Source organism: Equus asinus, chromosome 20 (genome assembly GCF_041296235.1).
Source record: "Equus asinus isolate D_3611 breed Donkey chromosome 20, EquAss-T2T_v2, whole genome shotgun sequence".
NCBI lineage: Eukaryota > Metazoa > Chordata > Mammalia > Perissodactyla > Equidae > Equus > Equus asinus.
The window spans coordinates 78024850-78045262 of record NC_091809.1 but is presented as its reverse complement, the minus strand read 5'-3'; the positions used below and the strand labels follow the sequence as shown (position 1 = coordinate 78045262).

The window sequence follows — 20413 nt, the reverse complement described above, 5'->3', positions numbered from 1 at the left end:
GGGAATAGTCTTTTAGTAGCCTGGAGGCATCATGATGCAATTTATATCATGGAATTTGACATACACTACCAATCAGGATTATTTTCTTTTGTTCTCCAGAGAGCTGATTGTTCCACATTTATGGGCACGTTGCTGCCATACTTCCTGAAAACTCCCAACTTTGGATCCCAGTATTCTTCATTCCTGGTTCATTGTCATTCTCTCCAATATTACACTGTCTTAGCGCCTGGATATTTTAATATATATGTAGATAGATAATATTTCTAACGCTCTGATTACCTCTTAGCTGTATCACCTCAACCCTTTCATCCAAAGATATTGTCCTCCACTCTACCTTAGCCACTTTCTACCTTTCTACCTACATCTCTGTAAATCTTATTTTCCATAACCGCAATATTTCTATAACCTCAAATTCATGCATCCTACTCTCTGACACCATTTCCTAACTTTGCAGCTTACCTCCTCTAGTACCCCAATTTGGAACCTTTATCGTAGCTCTTCCCTCTGCCTGGAACAGCTCTCTCTCTCTCTCCTTAATCATTTCACTTCCCCGGGACCTCCTATGCCTTTATCTAACCACTTCATCTCTGTCCCTTGCCCATTCGAAGTCCTATAGTCCTTCCTTACACAGCTTAAATTCCATTGCCAACATACTAATCACTTCTTTGCATACAAGCTTAACTTGCTGACCCCTCTCATTGTTTGCAGAACTCACTTGCCAAAACCCTTGTTAAATTCAACTCTGGACTTATACTACACCTACAACTGGCAGCTGACTGTGGCTAGAGAAAAAAAATACCCAAGACTGATTGATCGCTCTTATATTATGATTATGGATTTAAGATTAGCTCATATGATTTCCAGACATACTTACACATCCCTAATCTATTTTCCCACAATCCTAGCAATTCTTCTCTCTCCTTTATCAATAATTTTTCTCTTTTTATGTTAGACTGCTCTCACTGGCATAACTTTTTGTTTGTATTTCTTTCATAATGAAGCAAAAAATCTTTGTAACCCATTTTCACCTTTCAGTTACCACTTTAGTTCTTAGCTCCCTTTACATTTAAATTCCTTGAAAGAATTATCGGTATTTATGTCTGGCACTTTTCCTCAGTTATGAACTAATCCAAACAAACTTGTATCCTCACCATGCCACCAGAATGGCTTAAATAAAGATCACTTATGACATACGTGTTGCCAAATCCAATAGTCAATTCTCAGTTCTTTCATCTTCCATGAACTATCAGAACCACATCAGTTAATCACTGCCTCTTCCATAATAATACCGTGCATTCTCATTTTTCTTCCTACCTCACTTTTACTCCTTCTCAGTGCCTATTCCTAGATAATCCACTTCTCTCTGACCTCATAAGACTGGAGAGCCTTAGGGCCTAGTCTTTGGTCTTCTTTCTTCTCTAGGCTCTCACTATCTTGGTGATCTCTAGGCTCACAGCTTTAAACACCATTCATATGGCAATGACTATTGTTTCAAACTAGAACCCTCTCCTGAACTCTAATCTTCTATCCAACCACTCACTCAACACTTGCCCTGATGTTTGATAGCCATCTCTAAGCTAACATCCCTCAAACTGAACTCCTGCTCTTGACTGGGGAAGTCGCTCAGAACAAAAACTTAAATTTATCCTTGTTGCTCTATTTCATTCACATCCTACTTCCAATCCATCATGCAATTCTGCAGCCTTGATCTCCAAGTATATCCAGAACTTGACAACCTTTCTCACCGCCACCAGACTCACTATTATTTCTTGCCCGACTACTCCAATAGCCCCTCCCTGGTCTTCCTGCTTCCACCCTTGCCTCTTTATACCCTATTCTTAAATTAGCAGCCAGAATTATCCTTTTAAAGTATAGATAATATCTTGACACAACTCTCTAGCGGCTTCCTATTTTCAAAGTAGAAGTAAGATTCTTTTACCTTGGCCTATAAGTACCTTCTTGATTTGCCCTCATTTATCAATCTGGATTCACATTTACTGTGTTCCCATTAACTCACTGGGGTCTCTTTGCTTACTAGCATGTATTGAGCATGAACCCAATTTGGAACCTTTATCGTAGCTCTTCCCTCTGCCTGGAACAGCTCTCTCTCTCTCTCCTTGATCATAACACTTATAACATTCTACTATGCTAGATAATTTCCTTATTGATTATGTTTATTGTTTGTGTCTCTCTGCTGCAACGTGATCTCCAAAAGCACAGAACGTTTTTGTCTGTTATTTTTAACTTTTAACTTGTGTCTGATATATTCCAAATGTTTTCTAGAAAGTGTTAGGCATATGGTTAACTCAAAAATATTTTCTGAATGACTAAATACCTTAGACAAAAATTTTAAAAATGTACAAGTGTTAGAGAAAGCTATCTCTTTCTTTTAATTCCAATACTTTTTCAAGTCTTCAGCTACTTTATCATTTAGTGATTTCACTGCCTGTTTTTATGCCATAAAAAAGTTCATGTTAGAAGATGCATCTCAGGGTTTTTTTGGTCTATTTGTACAAATTGTTGTTAAATTTTCTGTCATCTCACAAAGAAAATATTAAAAAAAAATACTATCATCATATGTTGGATACTAGCACCTTCCAATAATGCATTAGAAAAACAAAATTTCACTTGATATTAGTTTATTTAGTTGTAAATTGAGCATAATAGCCACTTAAATTTATTTTTGTTTTAAGAATTAAACAAAATAAAGAACAATTTGTGGCACAAATTAGTTATTTAGGGTTTAGTAGAAGTTAGTATATAAACATTTACATATAAGGTTAATGAATGAATAGATGAATAAATTATTGACAACGTAACTAAAATATACATTTTTAACGAAACTTTATGGAAATTTCATTGGAAAATAAATATTAAAAATAATTTTTATTAAAGCCATTTTGTTTTGCATTTTGAATAAAGTAAAAGCCAGTAGATGTTTCTCACTATGCATATATCATGTGAGCCATATATTTACACTATTAGATGACAATATCTTAGTGAAATATGAAAAATTTGATTCAAGTTTATGACAGAAGGCATCCAATTTGGTAGAGACAAAAGAAAACTATGTATATGTTCTACAATTGGAGGTTACATTGATTTATCCATGCAAAATAGGTGTGACTGATATGGGAGATGAATGAGAATCAGATATTTACTGCATGGTTTTTAATCTAATCAATGTTTCCTTCTATAGCCCAAATGATTTTCTTTTTCCTCTCCTTAATGCATGTCATAAAAGGTGAATTTTATAGTGCTCTAGAAAATTGAACTGTATGACACTGATTAATAGAAATAAGAGTTTTGAGAGACTTAGGTTACTTTGCTAAATGCACACTCCTCCCCCCAAATTCAAGCTGGAGACCTTGACCCTATAAGGTTGAAGTGCTTGATAATTACACACAAGGTGTCTCTGGACTACAGTTTGCTGTCAGCCCATTAAATGTATTGAGTCCCATCTCAAGCCTGCATCAAGAGGTTAGGATCTGAAACAGCAGCCTTATGCCTATGGACTTCCATGTTGGCTCTTCATGAGTTCGACTGCTTCAATCTCTTTTATATCACATTCACTTGTACTATTCAGGTTCATTCTGATACTCAAATCTTTCCATCATAAAGTCTAGAGCCCCTGGCAAACAATAGTGTATAAATGTGGAAGTTTTCCATAAAAGACCAAGGAAGCAGAGTCTGAAATAGAGCTGAAGCATGGCTCATAATCAGAAATGACTTTGAAATGCCTAATACTTGCCCAGGACACTCAATTTGGAGCAACCCAAGGCAAAGGAACAGACTATATCTTGGTTCCTTAGTGTTACCAAGTATAAAAAGGCAGTAATAACATATATGTTACTATGAGAAGCAAAGGGTACAGGAAGTGTGGAATAGTTTAAAAAACATCTGTTACACGAATATAAGGAGCACAGTTATAGCAAGGATACAAAGCAGATATTTTTTGTGCCAGCTCTCTAATTGTTTTTTAACCATAGAAGATTAAAAAGTTAAATTACTTTGACCACCCTAACTTGAAAGATAGGCTAGTCTAGTGAAGAAAACAAGGAATTTGCTGTCAGACTAACCCGTTTAGAATCCTTGTCTCAACACCTCCTATCTATGTGACCTTGTACAAGTGGCTTAGCCACTTTATGCCTGATTTTCTTTTTTAATAAGATTATGTGGCCTTTGTATCCAGCCCTGTGTGGTTGTGCGGGTGAATGACGCAATGCACATAAATGCACCCCGCATATGGTAAGTGCTCTGTAAGTGCTACTCATCTTCCTTCGTGGGCAAGCAGCTTAAGCCGTGGCCTCAGCGTCAGAGCCGTATTTCATAGTCAGCAATTCTGTTTTCATGGATCTGCCTAGTAGGGATTACAGTAGCTTGTCATTTGGTAATCTATAACCAATTTTGGAAACTAGAAGAATAATAGACACTCACTGAGCACTTGCTCTATGCCAGCCACTCTTCAAAGTACTTTACATGTTAAAACTACTCTAATTCTCACAACACTACCATAGGCAGATTATATTATGATTTCCATTTTACAGATGGAGAAAATGAGGCACAGAGAGGACGTGGAACTTTCCCAAGCTAAGAAGCAACATAGGCAGGATGTAAATTCATGCAACTGTCCCTCAAACTCATGCTTTTAAAACCTATGCTGTCCAGACTCTCTTTTAGCTCAGCAAGTACAAGGGTCTACATTGGAACAAATGGCAAGGAGACAGCACACCTCAAACTTTTAAGGATGCTGGATGCCGGAAGGTTTTCCTGCTTTGGTGAACAACATTTTGGCATCTTTCGTGTGGTACAAATCCAACATAGGGGATCCATAATGGGGACAAAGAGGGAAAGGTCAGCACGGCTAGGTGTGATATGGGAGGAGTGAATGTTTCCCTAGCTGTCTGTAGCAGATGATCCTACGGTCCTAGTATATGTGCAGGAACCGGAGCTTCTCATCTATCTTACCTCCTGTTCATCCTTTTCACAGGTTCCCTTTGCTTTGTAAACACCCAAGGGCTCCCTGTTGCCTTCCAGATGAAGCCTGAACTTCTTTTTTTCCAGCTTTATTGAGGTATAATTAACAAATAAAACTGTATACAATGTGATGATTTGATATACATATACATTGTGAAATATTTATCACAATCAAGCTAATTAACGCATCTATCATCTCACATAGTTACCTTTTGTGTGTGTGTGGTGAGAATGCTTAAGATCTACTTTCTTAGTAAATTTCTGTATAGAATATAGTATTAACTATAGTCACCATGCTGTACGTTAGATCCTCAGAACTTATTTATCTTGTAACTGAAAGTCTGTACCCTTTGACCAACAGCTCTCATTTCCCACACCCCTCAGCTCCTGACAACCACCATTCTACTCTCTGTTTCTATACGTTATTCTTTTTTCTCCCCTAGATTCTACATTTAAGTACAACACATACATTACTTTTCTTTCTTTAACTGGCTTATTTCAGTCAGCTTAATGCCCTACAGTTTCATCCATGTTGTCACAAATGGCAGAATTTTCTTCTTTTTTTATGGCTGAGCAGTGGTCTATTGTGCATATATATATATACACACACATACCACATTTTCTTTATCGATTCATCTGTCAATGCACACTTAGGTTGTTTCCAGATCTTGGTTTTTGTGTAAAATACTGCAATGAACATGGGAGTTTAGATATCTCTTTGAGATAGCGATTTCATTTTAGATATATACCCAGAAGTGGAATTGCTGGATCCTTTGGTAGTTCTCTTGTTCATTTTTTGAGGAACCTCCATACTGTTTTCCATAGTGGCCGCACCAACTTACATTCCCACCAACAGTGCACAAGATTTCCTCATCCCCATAGCCTTGCTAACACTCGTTATCCCTTCCTTTTTGATAATGGCTGTCCCAGCAGATATGAAGTGATATCTCATTGTGGTTTTGTGAAACCTAAACTACTTAGAGAGCTGGTGCTGGCTATGCCCTGTAACTATCTGTGTCATCAATCTCGTTCACCTCACCTCCTCTATTTCCTCTCTCACACACACTTTGGTCACCTTGGGGCCAGTGATGGTCCCTAAATACTGCCAACACTTCATATAGCTACACCTTGCTGCTGTAAAACCACTTGGTATGGAAGGCATCTTGGTGAACTTTTACTTCTTCCTCAACGGACATCCAAATATCACCTACTCCGTGAAGGTTTTCCCAGATCCTCCTAGAAAAATTAATTCTTCTCTGTTTCCCTACACTGGGGTGTCTTTATTTCAACTACTGTATGGACCATCATAATTAATTGCTTTAATGACTGTCTCTCTCAGTAGGATATGAGCTTTTCCAGAGGAAAAACCACGTCTCATTCATCTAAATATCTCTACTCGCTACTTGATAATTTGCTTGGTACTTAATCAATTCTCAGTAAATGTTTACCAAATAGAATGATATTAATTATATCATAAACACATCCAGGGGGGAGCTCATATATCCTTCATAATTTTCTGAAGAGCAAGCAGTAAGGATGTTGAAGAAATCATAAAAGAAAAGAGTACACTGGACAAGTATCTAAAGACAAATACAGGCATTGGAGTTTTGGCAGGGTTATTTTTTAAATGTTTAGCCTCTTAATTTTGGCTAGTGATGGCAGGATAGTGATTAGAACATAAGGTGGTCTCTGTGAGTCTTAGACAAACAGGCTTGAAAAGCACCTTCACTGACTTAGTGGCTGTGAGAGCTTTGGCTATATATATATATATAATTTTTCTCCTTACTTTTTTCAGCTGAAAAGTGAGCTAACTAATACCTAATTCAAGATTGAGTGGGGGTGAGGGGTTATGTGATAATGAACTAGTGAATGCTTAATATTGATCCTGGCCCCTGCCAAGAGCTTTATTCAGTAATTTCACATATTGCCTCCCTCCAAAAACCATAACAACAGAAGACCAGTGATGGGATATAGAATCACACTGCGTACAGGATATAATGGGGAAAAAGCATCTGTTTTAGTGTTGGGTGGATCTGCCCCTTGCCAGTGGTGTGACTCTGGACACACAGATTTGGGGAAAGGCAATCAGTCATATTAGAATGCAGAATGAGGCACAGCTGTGGTGGCCACAAACATTCCCAGGATAATTAGTAAGGATGGCACCCAATGCCTTGAAGAGCTAGTGAGAAAAAGCAAAGACTCCTGAGCTCACAACTTGCAAGATCTTTGACCAATGCATAAGCAGATACTTTAGAAATAAAAGTTCAGTGTGACAACCCAGCCTGAACTGATGTGAGGCAAGAACAAACAAGGAATACAAAGAAAGGGTCAGGGGCTCTTGGGCTTTCCCAATAATAGGAGGAATGGAGTAGAAGATTGAATAGGCAATGCCCTTTACATTATATCTGAAAAAAAAGTGCTTTCACCAGGCCCTTACGTGACAAAGAATATAAAACAGATGGAAATCCATTCTTCTTCAATCAGAGTTTGTAATCTACAACTAAAAATCTCTTTTAAGTATCCTCTAAGTCTCCAAGATTGGGCTAAGTATGTCTCCTACAGGCACAATAGTGCCTTCACCATTTTGTTTGTTCATTCAATCACTTTTTCATTTATTATTTATTCATCAACAAATAAATTCTTATTTGTGCATCTCTGTTGTATCAGGCATGGCTGCTAGGCAGTGGGGATATACTGGTGAGCAAAACAGACAAGGTCCCTATCTTTATGCCCTTCATTTAGATGAAAGAGAAATGCGAAGAAGGCATCAACAAATCAGTAAACAAGAGAGATACAGATTATGTTGAGTCCTGTGAAGGAGACTCACTGGTGGGTGGGATGGAAGCTTTCTGAGGGGGCCAAATTCAGATAGAATAATCAGGGAAGGCTTCTTTGAAGAGATGCCAAGTGAACTGAGATCTGAAGGATGGGAACAAGCTTACCATTTGAAAACCTAGACAAGCACTCCTAATGGTGGACAGCAAGGGCAAAGGCAAGAGTGGGAGACAGCTGAGTGCACTTGAGATACAGAGAGAAGGTGGGCTCAGTGAGAAAAGATCAATCGAAGGGCATATGTGAAACTGGCTTCCCTCACTTCTCTCCATACCCGCATAAGTATTCTCACCTGTCTCCCTGATTCCATCCTCACCCTATGATCTTTTCTCCACCAGTAGCCAAGGTCAATAATATGCTCCTGCTATCAGCAGCGGTTTCTGCTCACATTTAGAAGAACTCAAAGTCCTTGTTGTGGCCCATAAGGCAATGTTTATTATAACCATGACTCATTTTCTGACCTCATCTCCGCAATTTTTCCCTTGCATATTCAGCTCCAGCCACACTGTTTTCCTTACCTTTCCTCAGATATTCCAGGAATGCTCCTGCCTCAGGAAGTTTGCACTTTCAAGTATCTGTATGGCTGCTCCCTCATTATGGATCTCAGCTCAAGTCACCTTCTCAAAGGCCCCCTTGACCACCTTTCCCCTGCCACTCTCTATGCCTGTACTTTACTTCATTCTTCTTTCTACAAGGTACAAAGACCAAGCATCTATTATGTATTTAATTGCTTATTTATCTATTATGTCTTCTCCATTATAATTCTAAACATCATGAAGACTGATACTTTTTCTGTTTTACCTATCCCCGATGGTAATCAATACATATTGGATGCATTTGTGATATATTAATGAAACTTGTTTCTATTTTGGTAGCCTACATGTCACAAGCCAACAGAGCGCAGTGGGACATCAGAGGAGGGAATGTCTTACTCAGAAGGGGAGCTGAGAAAGACTTCAGAGGCCAGATGACATATGAGTCAGGTCTCTAAAATATGAGAAGTCATTCACGAAGTTTGGCAGAGCAGAGAGAAAAGGAAGAAAAAGAGCAATTCAATTAGAGGAAACAGCATGTATAAAGGCATAAGATGTGTCACTGCAGGGAAGGATGCAGTGCTCAGGGTGGCTGCAGACTGAGGATAGAGTCCATGAGAATCCTGAGGAGTAGCAAGAGAAAAAGCCAGTTGGGGAAGGATAACGGTGTGGTTAGTCGCCTCAGTAGGAAAATTATGCTTTATCCTCTGGGTACCATGGGCAGGTTACAGTATATAACATTTATAATATGATTCCTCACTAAGAAAACTATGAAAAAAAACACCTGTTAGGTTACCAGGTAAGCTAAAGGTGAGTTGTCCTGCTTTTTCATAGATCTGTGTCATTGGCACGTAGATGCATATGTTGCTATAGCAGAGGTCCCCATTCCTGTCATTACTTGATATTTCTACAGCTTATCAGGTCAAAGAGATTATGGACTTGGTCCAGAGCTTCTGTGGCTCTCTGTTCTTGATCAGACACCGATCCATTTTCATCAATTCTCCACACAGGATAAAGAGCCACACACAATATCGCCCTTCCTTTGATCACCTTCAGTAATGCACATGCGTACCGCTCTGCTCTTTCACTACCCCACTACAACACGGCGGAATACCTTCACAACGAGGCTATGCAAAGTCTGTCTGCTTCTCTGGTGAGCACAACTAAAATACTGCTGTCTCTCCTCCATTATTTTTTTTTTCCATGTGTTTGTTTGACTGCCAGGGAAGGGAATAACAGAAGTGAGACCCACAGCTGGTACTTTGATATCTAATCAGCCTTCACAACTCTGCCCACCCAAAACCTACAGATGTTTTAGAAAGATGTAAATGGGATACTGGAAAATTTCTTAAAATAATAATAATAAAGAAAAGGAGAAAGAAAAAATAAGGCTCTGACAGATGTTAGGTTTGGAGATTAGAGTTTACGTTTCTTTTAAAAGCAAATTTAGCACTAACTGAGCCAGAATAAAGAAAGAATAACATTGCATTTATGTAGTACTTTAGCATTTTTTCTAAGATCATCTACATCTGCCTGGGGCAATATGGTGCAGTAGTTAATAACATGCACATTGGCACAAGCCAGCCATTGATGGATTTGAGATTTCGTTTCACCACTCGCTGGCTGTGTGACCTTGAACAAATATTTGAAGCTCTCTCAACTGCCATTCCCTCATCTGTAAAATGAGGATAATTATAGTAATATCTGCCTCACAGAATTGTTCCAAGAGTTAAACAAGATAATGTGTCTCATGGAGTCCTTGCAATGTGTGATCAACCCCACCTTTTCTCTATTCTCTCCAGTCTCCTCCTTGAGGGTTCTGCCTGGTGTCATAGCAATCATGGGTGCTAGGTCTCTGTGTTACTGAACTGCGCTCCAGACTATCCAGGCATCTTATATGGGAATTTTGATGGGAGATATAAAAGTGTGTATACAGACCATTTTTCTCTCTCCTCTACTTTTGGTGGTACCTTGAGTAGTGAGACCTCAAAGCTTCATTTGAGAACTGATGTGCTTCTACCTAGAATCATTTTCAACCTTGGACAAGGAAAAGAGACCTAGGCACTGCCATGATTCTAAATTTAGACTTTAAGGGGAAAAAAGGAAAATGAGTTCCTTTGGTTTCTTTCAGTCCATGTCAGCAGGTATCAGAAATATAAAGGGGTTACAGGTAGAGGAGTTACTCAAAAATAGCAGATCTTGAGGTGGCCCGGTGGCCTAGTGGTTAAGTTCATGTGCTCTCCTTTGGCAGCCTGGGATTAACAGGTTCCGATCCCGGGTGTGGACCTACCACTGCTTGCCAAGCCACACTGTGGCAGCATCCTACATACAAAATAGAGGAAGATTGGCACTGATGTCAGCTCAGCAGCAATCTTCCTCAAGCAAAAAGAGGAGAATTGGCAACAGATGTTAGCTCAGGGCCAATCTTCCTCACCAAAAAAAAAAAAAAAAAAAAGGACAGATGAAATTGGCAAGAAGAAGCCTTTGCTTTGCATCTCTGGAGCTAAAGAATAGTAGTTGTACAATCAAGCACACAGTTGAGAACCCACATCACTTGTCCCGGATACTTTCCTTTTCATCCATGCTCCCTGCCATGTGGTTGTCTGGCCCAGGTTTGATTACTTCATTTATTCAACCAATAAACATGTATTGAGCACCTGCTATGTGTTAGTTCTATGGATAAAGAAGTTTAAAAAACTCAGTCTCTGCCCTCAACATATTCAGTTTTTGTGAAGGAAGCAGACATAAAAGAGATTTTTATAAGGGAAGTACATGGCATTATGGGAACACAGGAACAGGGAGGAACAAGTCCAGTGGTGGGGAACATACTGTCTTATGGAGGTGGAACTCTCTTGCCACATCTAACATCTCAGCTTCATGATTGACATAGAGAGATTGTTCCCCGTTTACAATGAGGCCGTCTTGATGCTGTGACATGGAAGACATGGAGTGAGTGAAAGTGACAGACACTGTTGGGCTAGAAAGGTGCCCGCTATTGTAGCTTCTAGCCTGGTTCATCTCCCTGAAACCTTCTGTGCACTAGACAGTTATCCTGTCATCTCTAAACAACCATGTAAAGGTGGAAGGTAAAACTAATTAGCATGCAATATCTTTCCTCCTTGCTCTTTTAAAATCTAAATTGAATTCTCACGAGGGAACCTATTCTGAGGCAGCTAATAAGAGAGCCATGGTATTAATTGCGACTGCACTCACTAGCACGCATTATGACTGTGTGTCTCTGTATCAGCTGCATTTATTTTTATTGAAAAAGCATAAAGCTGGGCCTATGGGGTGTGTGGGGGGCTGGGTGTGTGTGTATAAGGTGGGACAGAAAACACCATAAGCAATGCAGAGAGCTCTTATTACTGTCACTCATTTGTGTGGATTTTATTGTGAGGCTATTAACATCTGTTGCATGCCTTCTATGAGCCAGGCACTTAGACACTGAATATACAGTGCTTGGTAGACACTGAATAAGTGGAAAAAACAAAACAAAAAAAGACAGTGCCTGGCCTCTAGAAAACATTAGTTAAATGACAGAATATCCACCTATAAATGGACAGCCTCAAGGTAAGCACGGGCTTCTGGGAACACACAAGAGGGGAAGATTTGGGAAGGAGGCAGGGCTAAACTACTAACAGCAGGGACACAGGAATTAATACACGCTAATTCATGTTTAAAAAGGAAGAGGGTTGGGTGATAAGACCTCAGATAGGGGAAACTGCCAAGGAAAAGGCATGGAATTATGAAGTAGTGTGGTGAGAACACTTGGAGCCCTTTGCTATTAATAAAGGGTCAAGTATGAGCCAGGAAGTGGCAGAAATGGGGGCTGGAGAGACAGGCTCAGCATTCATCACTTCACTTTAGCCTCACAATAACCCCATGAGCTAGGAAACATTCTTTCTAAAAAATGAGGAAACTAAGGTCAGAAGAAAGAAGTGACTTGACTTATATTTCACCTGTTAAATGGCGAAGCCAGAGTTTGGATCCACTTCTGCCTGACCCTAAATCCCTTACTCTTTTCATATCTCATGCTGCCTGGATGTAAAACAACTGATGTAACTCTGAAAATGAGGCTTTTATATCATGATACTGAAGCAAAGATATCGAGGGTTTAGCCTAAATAAAAATGCAATGATTCCTTGTTTCAATACCAAGTGTCGTACCTAAAGAGACGTTTCATACTTCTATCGAATAGAATCTTCTTAATCCTTGAAATGGCTCTGAGTGGACTGAGTAGGTCTTTTCCACAGTATCGTAAAATCAAATATTATAATGTCTCCAAGAATTTATTTCCCTTGCAGTTCCGCCTCTTTTGAGAACCTAGGGTAATTTAAAGTAATAAAAACACTAGAAACTAAGGCGAGTATATCCCCAACCAGCCATGATAGTGGTAAATAAGGTAAACAAAGCCTGACTCGGGGCGGCAACTTTATATTTGAAATGCATTCCAAGGAATCAAAGTTCTGTACCATATACTCTACGAAACATTGGTCTAGATCACTTTCTTTTGTGTTACTTTCCTGTCAATCAATCTGAAGCTGATGAAATTTACAAAATAAAGTCCACTCAATCTTATCTTTACTACCAACACTACTAAACAATGGTATATTTTAAAAAAGTTTATCAATGAAGAATCAATCTCTTATTCGATTCAGGAGTTCTCACTATTTTTAGATTTATTTTCTTCCTTCTACTCCTTAGACCATTGAATTTTTAGCTCATTAGATTTCTCCTATTCCTTACGCCTTCATTATAAATAGTCTTAAAAGCTCAATCATGGTGTCACGCTTTCTCAGAGAAATCATGCTTTCTCCAGAATTCAAGTCAATCCAGTGCTGACCTCCCCAGAGAGTCAGGCATCCTGTTACTTTTTAAGTATCGCTATTCTGTCGTCTATTAGCTTCTATAGTAATATTTTTATGTTCCTGTCTCTTACACTAGACTCTAAGTTTGTTGGGAGCAAGGTCTTTTGTATTTCAGCTCTGCATGTCCTGTGTAACATTCACTGAATTGAATGGATTAACAAATGATTCAATCAATAAATAAGTGAATTAAATCTCTCAAAATTTATTTCCAGAGTGAATTCTCCCCTTAATCCACCTGCTAAACTCTCATTCATCGAGACACTCTTCATGTGTCACTCCTTGAAGCTTTCTTTCATTCCTGCCAAGGCACAGAGCCCTGCTCTATGCTGTTGTAGCATTTTTTTAAATAGCATTTCTACTGTGTTGTAATTGTTTGTTCACATGTCACCCTGGTTTATGAGCCACCATCTAGCAGTTCCTCTGTAAAGCCAAGCTGAAAGGCCCTGATACTGTAGACATCCCTCACTCTGACATGGAGGCATGGAGAGAGTGCAGAGGATCCACGGAGATCCTCGTGTTCTTGTTATTTCTGCCTCTCTCCAGCATCTATGACAGGAATAAAGAGAAGAAATGCTGGTCCTGAAAGACCACATCCACACATTTTTACTGCCCCTGCCCATGCTCCCCACCTCCAGACACACTTGCTCCTAGGAAATCTCATCAAGTCTCTAGGCGGCCAATGTATCACCCTGTGATGATGGCTCTCCCATTTGTATCTCCAGCCACAGTCCCTTCTGCAAATTCCACTCATATCCAACTGTCAAATTGACATTTGCACTAGAATGCAAATAAGCATCTGAAACTTAAGCAATAGCAAATGTCATCAGGGTGAGAATGGCTCCTCAGTTTTTAAGTGCGAGTGGAAAATGCAAACCCTTCACCACCCCGCTCCCGGGTCAGTGTTGGATAAGTGATGCAATTGCATAAAGTAGAGTTCAGGAAAAGATAAAAGGGAGTTGTGAGACTGTGGCAAACTGGAGGGCATACGCCTCATTTAAAGGGGGAAGCCACTCCCTAACTTCAGCTGATTGTTTTCACGTGGGAATGTGGCCCAGGAATGTCACGTCTTCCAATTTTCAAGAGATGCTAAAAAACACTGCAGACAGGCCAGCAAGAGAGAGAGACAGGATGGGGAGAGAACAGAAAAAAAAAAGAAAAAAAAAAAAACGAAAGGAAAATAAAACATATCTACAGATCTGGATGAAACTGGTGTGCAATCTCAGGCCTATACAACAAATTAGCACAGCACAATTAATTTTCATAAACCTCTCTAATTGTGTGTATTCAAGAGTGCCCTGACAGGAGAAAAGGTTCAGTCATAGTAAACATAAAGTTGGTTAGATTCCTGATTCAGATTCAGCTGACATTTATTAAGAGTTGATATATGCCGTGTAGTATGCTAAACCCCTTTTTATTAATATATTAATATTTAAATTTTCATCAAAGTAATACGTGGACATAGCTAAAAAGTCAAACTGTTCTACACGACTCATTATGACATACGGCAGTGCTCTGAATCCTCTTCCTCACATTTCATGTTCCACAGAGGCAAACACGCTTTAATTTTACCTTCATATCTCTTAATTACATCATTATATTGTTATTTATTGATTTTTAGCCTCTCGTGTTATCTCTTTACTTCCAACTATGTAATTTTCACACCTATTCCACTACCCCTAAATATAGACACACACACTTCCGATTGCCCCCATCCATCCAACTCACTTTTATCCCAAGTATTGTCATTTCAATATTCAGTGTTATTGCATTTGTTTGGCTACGTGAAATCGATTCACTGTGTGGCCAGGTAGTATAGTATATTTTCCTTTCTTACCAAACTGTTTGTTTTGCTTGAAGTTGATAACATTTATGTCTTTCTGTACTTAGTTTTCTAGGCCAGTCTTTTTAATTCAATTTCAAACTCTCCTCTGGTTGTCTACATTCCCTCTCAATACAGTCAAATGCATCAGGATGCTCTCAGTTTTAATGTCTTGGGGAAATCTCTCCAAGGTACTTTGCACCTTCTTCAAACACACCTCTTGTTCTCTGTATTTAGTGGATAGCTGTCATTCTGGAATATCCCATCACTTTCAGGCTATCTCCCTTCCTCCTTCCACTTTCCTCTTTCATCTTTCTCCCTTCCTCCTTCTCTTCCCTTGAATTGGATCGTGCAATTCCAGAATCCCATTTCTCTCCTCTTTCTTGGGTTACTCCTTGTTTTGGTGGAATATCTCCTCTAGGAGCTTCCTGGGAAAGAGTATTTGAGGAGGCAAAATATTTGAGTTCTATCATGTATATGTATAAAAACATCCTTATTTTACCCACAAAATTGGCAAGGTTGGGCTGTATCTAGAATTCCAAATTAGTAATAATTTTCCCTCAGAATTCTGAAGGTATCATTCCATTCTCTCCTAGCTCCAGCATTGCTGTTGAGAAATCCATGAAAAATTCTTTGGATTTCTGTATTTTCATGTCATCTATTTCCACTCCTCCTCTGGACTATTTTAGAATTTTCTCTTTCTCAGTGTTCTAAAACATTATAATGGAGTACTTTGATATAGGTCAAACTCATCCGTTAAACTCATCCATGAACAGAGACATTTGGTCAGGAAAAGCATGTCTTTCAACATTGGGACATTCTCTCTTAAATGATTTCCTCTGTTTCTGATTCCATTTCTGGACATCATTTTAATTTGGTTTTGGGCCTTCAAGGCTAATATTATCTTTTCCTTTCTCCTTTAGATTTTTGTTCTACTCTCTGTAGAAATTTTTATCTGTATCTTCCAGCTCTTCCATTGAGTTTGTCATGGTTTCAATTTCCCAGGCTCTCTTTTGTTCCTAATTGTGGTTCTTCTCCACTTCCCATAGAACTTTCTGCTATGGTGGAAATGTTCTACATCATGTGCTTCTCAATACGGTAGCCACTAGCCATAAAGTGTTTCATTTTATTTCAGTTTACTTAATTTAAACTTAAGTAGCCATTTGCGACTAAGACTATCATGTTAGACAGGGCAGTCTATATTATGTCTTATATCTATAAGAAATATTAATGATAGATTCTTTTGAACTTTTCATTTTCCTGGATAGTCTGTTTTTCCAATTGGCTTATTTCTGTTTGTTTTGGTCTGTCTCCTGCATGAGAATGCTTTTTCACATGTTTAGTCACCAAACATCAATATCCTTAGATGTTTCATTTGACCCAGTACATTTCACCTGAGAAAAAAATTCCAAGCTCTGGCCTGGAAGTATGAGCTAGCTATCTGGATTTTGAGAGTCAAGTAGGGGATGAAGGCTGGATTTCAATCCTATTTTGTTATGAAACTTTCACTTACTTTCATTATTTCCAGTACGATATCAACATCCCCAAGCAGAGACACACTTTGTTTTACCTGACCTGAAGAAATCACCTAATCTTCTGTTTTGATGGGAAGGAAAAGAAAGGCCCAGTGTTGCTCAGCCATATCACCTGGAGTATGGGATATGGGGATCTAGCCACTTCTTAAAGAGGCTTTCAATCTATCCTACCCTCCCTGCCTGCCTCTCCTCCCACCTTCAGAAGTCCCTCTTGCTGTAAAGTCTTGAGTGCCTTGAGATCTCTGGCACAAATGAGGTCGCTTTTCAGTTTTCGCATTGATGGCTTAGGATTCAGTTTTCTCATGTCAGCTAAATCAATTTCTACTCATCTTCTGTTTTCCAGCTTCCATTTTTTTTCTTTCTACTCTAGTGTTCTCTTTATTCTTGTAGATTTATGCTTCTTTTTAGTTTTAACACCTTTTCCTTTTGTTGCAGTTGGCTTTTAGAAGTGAGAAGAATGAATTTTTGTTCAATATTCCTTCCACCTTTCACTAGGACATCCTAGACTCTTTGAAGACCCTTTTCCAGTCATTTCTTCCAATTAACTGTAGATTACTATTATAATCCAAATTCAGGTGGTAAAGCCGAGGCTCAAAAATTTGAGCAATTTCAGTAAAACCACATGGATTAACTCTCATTCATCTGCATCATGGTTTCTGCGCACTTATCTGGCAGAGAAAGTCACAAAATAGAGTAACAAGGCCAGATATATCATTGCTGATATGTCAGTTTGGCAATATAATTTTTAAAAAATATTGTGTTCAAGATGTTGCCCAAATTAGCATTGTGATGACTAGACTCTGAAGGTGATTCCACTAGGATGGGCAGTCTTTATGGCATGCTCCTAGATGTACACTGAGTTCCTGCAAGGACCCTTCCTCCATAACCTACAGGCAGCATAACATGGAGACCAAGAAGGTCTTTATTTTTTTATTACTATTATTTGTTTGATTCTGTTAGCCAGGCCTGTGATTTTGTTCTCTTTCCCCACTTTGCTGACAGTCTTGTGGGAGGAAGTGAAAACATTGTGAGTGACATGTTTATTTATGTACCTCATCTAAGACGACACCATGACAAGCAGCAGGGATGTATTTTTTCAAGCAGACTCTCTGTGTTACTTGTCAGCTCCTTATTACGAGGTGGTTGAGTTTACTGCATTTTTAGTTATATTTGAACGCCTAATAATCCCACAGCACATTAACTATAATTTGTGAATTATATCCATCTTCTAAGAGTGCATCACTTTATATCTCTTAGTAAAATGATTCATGTGAGTCTGCCTACATCAGAAGGCTTCTGAGGTTTTATTACCAGGCAGACGATTATACTCATCATCATTTGGCTTTTTTAAGCTCCTCTAGAAATATCTTACCATATCTTTTACTTCTTTCTATCTCAATACTTTGGCCCTCTGGGACAGCCCTTGCGACTTCCTCTCAAAATCATGGCAGTCTAGCTGTCACCTCAAATTCTGCATGTCTAAAACTAAGCTCCTAATCTGGACCCCTCTTGACCCTCTGCTCAAACCTGTTTCTCCTGGGATCTCTCCCTCCATCAGTGGAGCCTCTACCCTTTCTGTTACCTTGGATAGAAATCTTTGTGTCATCTTCAACTCCACCTCTCTAACGTCTTCTCCCAATGAATCATGGCCAAATCTTATCAATTCTACCTGGAAATAGATCTCATACTATTCTCCTGCTCAGCCAAAGTACTGTGTCTTTTATTGCTAGATTCTCCTTTCTGGTCTCTTTGTTACTAGCTTGACTTTTGCTGTGTTACTAACATAAACAGCAGTTCATTAATGAAAAGTTGGGAAACATACAAAGAAAAAAGTAGGAAAGTAAAAGTAAACATTACCCATATGTCTATTATCAGAGATAATCACTGTTGTAATTTTGATATACAGCCTTGCAGATGAAGATAAATGTAAGTGTGAATATAGCTATGCATGCAACACCTGTGATACATATGCCTTAGATATCATATGTTACTGCATTATATATTATTGGCTCTATTATAAACTGTTTATACACTGAATTGACTAAATTTGAATTACTGACTGCTGTTTACAGAATCCGTATATTTTGCCACTCTCCTCCTTAAAAACTTTCACTGATGTCTCACTAACAAGGGTACATTCAAAAACTCAGCAAGTAATTAGGCCCTGCAGAAATGGCATGCCTTACTTCTCCAGCTGCATTTTCTACTATGTTTCTTTTTAATCCCATGGATCTATTTGCTGTTCATCTAAAACAAGCACCCACTTTGGGGCCTCAGCACCTTTGATGATTTTGACTCCTGGTCTGACAGGCTCCCAGAGTCTCTGAGCTGCCTGTCTTGCCCCAAGCATTTCCCCCATCAAAATTCCACTTGGGCTCTAAATAGCCCTTCTAAATTCACCTCTTTTGAAGAAGGTCCACCGATTTTCCCTTTCAGAATGACTTACCTTCCTTTAGAGTTTTCACAGATCTTTTCAGTGGGTACATGTTGTGTATGTATTTTGTTGTGGAATAAACCAGAAGCCTTAGAGTCATAAAGACCAAGACTCAACTCTTGATTCTATATCCTACTAGCTGTGTTATTTTAAAGTACTTAATCACTCTAGGCCATAGAAAGGGGCCCATTGGTGCCATTATACAGATGGGAAAAAGGAGGTGAGACAAGTAAATCTTTCGCCTAATGTCAGGCAATAGATTCAAGTTGGAATTGGTAATCATTATCTGTTTCACATCAAAGCCCATACTCCTGACTGGCATGTCATGCCAGTTCTTCTGTTTTTCTCTCTTAAAAGAAACTGGTGTAGATGTGCTATGTAGAGCCGCTCATGGATAGCACTTCTTGCTCTAACACTCTAGGCCGTGAGCCTGAAGACTGCTGCGTTAACACGCTGTTTTAGTTTCCCAGGGTGGCCATAACAAATTACCACAACAGGCTTGAAACAACAGAAATTTGTTCTTTTACGCTTTGGAAGCTAGACATCCCAAAGCTTTTGCGGAAGCCATGCTTCCTCTGAAGGCCCTAGGGAAGCATCTTTCTTTGCCTCCTTCTAGCTTTGAATGGTTGCCAGAAACCCTTGGCAATCCTTGTCCTGTTCTTCCAATCTCTGCCTGTTGTCACATGACCCTCTTCCCTGTGTGTCTCTGTGTCTTTATATGGCTTTCTTATAAAGACATCAGCTACTGGATTTGGGGCCCACCTTTATCCAGTAGGACCTCATCTTAACTTGATTATATCTTCAAAGACCTATTTTCAAGTAAGATCATATTCATAGGCACTGAAGGTTAGGACTTCAATCTACACTTCTTGTGATAGTAGGTACTGGTTAAAGATGCTGACATATATCCATCCCCTCATAAAGATTAAGCTTTCACTGTTATTGATTCATTTGGCAAGATCAAGTTTCCAGGCAATGGGCGTATCCCTATAGCAATTCTATTAAATAATAGAACAAATGCTAGTATGTTATTTTTGTTGTCAATTAATAGGCATTGGCAATAGACAGGTTTTTTTCCCTTGTTTCTCTCAGAAACATTCACTGATTGACCCTGATATTATTTATAATATACATGTAGCCAAAGATCACAATGATAGAAATAGAAAATTAGGGAAGATACAATAAAAGGAAACAGATGCTAGATAAATAGTCAATTTATTAAAGCCAATATCCTGGAATTTTACTTTTAATATATGTACTATTCACATAATATATCACTGATAGATGTATATTTCTTTAAAACCACTTATAGTAGTTTTTACCCTCACATTCTATTTTTAGCAAAAAAGCTGGGGTTTCAAATTAGGGTGGTTTGCCCAATATTTTTACCTTTTATCTGACAACCTGGGTTTAAA

The 20413-nt window shown here is 38.8% G+C and overlaps 1 long non-coding RNA gene across 1 annotated transcript in view; it reads right to left on the bottom strand.

The window, feature by feature from the left end:
* Nucleotides 1–20413, bottom strand: part of LOC123279065 (uncharacterized) — a 1363420-nt gene that overhangs the window by 314891 nt on the left and 1028116 nt on the right. The gene's annotated exons all lie outside the window — the stretch shown is intronic.